The sequence below is a fragment of the Carettochelys insculpta genome, chromosome 6, assembly GCF_033958435.1.
Source record: "Carettochelys insculpta isolate YL-2023 chromosome 6, ASM3395843v1, whole genome shotgun sequence".
Classification (NCBI taxonomy): domain Eukaryota; kingdom Metazoa; phylum Chordata; order Testudines; family Carettochelyidae; genus Carettochelys; species Carettochelys insculpta.
This window is the reverse complement of record NC_134142.1, coordinates 61,164,331-61,165,558: the sequence shown is the minus strand read 5'-3', so window position 1 is coordinate 61,165,558 and position 1,228 is coordinate 61,164,331.

Here is a 1,228-nt window from a genome sequence, read left to right as displayed (position 1 = left end):
ATACCATTATCTCTTCTCTCTGCTGTGTCCCATCTTATGCTTGCTCTCCCCCAGAGGTACACACTGTAGTTCTGCTGATTAGAGCTACCATATGCTGCTGTGCCCACACTGCTGACAGCTACAGGCAAAATCAGCAGAGACCAAAATTTCAAAGGAATTTGTGAGGGGGCTTTCCCTTTGGGCTTTGAGAAGGGCACACAGGATTTGGCAGTGGGCCGAAAGGACATGAAGCAGTTTAGGCAGTCAGGGCTTAGTCTTTTTTTCCTGCTGCCATGAAACAAAATATAAACATGTTGATCCTATAAGCAAAGCATTGATCCTGGTTCTGGTAAGCTAGTTATGAGTAATTAGTGTAAATATCACAGAGATATTGGGTTCTATGTCAAACTTGGAAGGACATCTCTGCCCCTTCATATCTAGAGGATTAAGTGGGAATTCCTGCCTCTCACTACTACACAAAGCCTCTCCTCCAACTTACCCCGTTTCAGGAAGAGGAGATAGCCAGAAAAGTCACGGACACAAATCTGTGAGCATTGTGGACTGTGAAAGCTTGATTTTAAGGGGACCCAAAGTGGTTCAAATAAAGCTGGCATGGCTTCAGACTGCTAATAGCAGGGGTGTTTGGACCAGAGTTTTGTGTTGGGTTCAAGTAAAAAAAAAAAAAATCACATTTGATCCTAAAATTTTGCCCCAAACTCTGCTTTGACCCCTTTATATACTATTCCCTTTCATACAAAGAACAATATGGCAGAAAATACACATTCAGATGAGGAATCTTAAAGGCCATACAGCATTTTCCTATCTTGAGGAAAGTCCTCATTACTATTGTTACCAAATTGATAGCAAAGCAGCCTTAGATAACTTGGTAGAGGAGACAGACCAGACAGAAGCAACATTAGTCACATGTGAATGTAAAACACCTGAGTTCACTGTAGTTTTCACCATCCTACTAATTTGTGATAGACAACATATTTCACTGCCTTTTAATTCTCCTCTCTCATCAGCTTCACAGGGATGTAACTTTACTGATCCCAACACAGTTGTTTCTGATTTACATTAGGGTAAGTGAAAACAGAAAGCAGAATCAAGACGTTAACTTCCAAATGGTTATTAGAATCTCCATTTTCATTCAGTAAGGAAATGTTTTAATTATCATTAGACTTCTAAAACATACTTTTAGTTGTTCCCATTCCAGACAACAACATTCAACTGAATTGAAAGGCGGGAG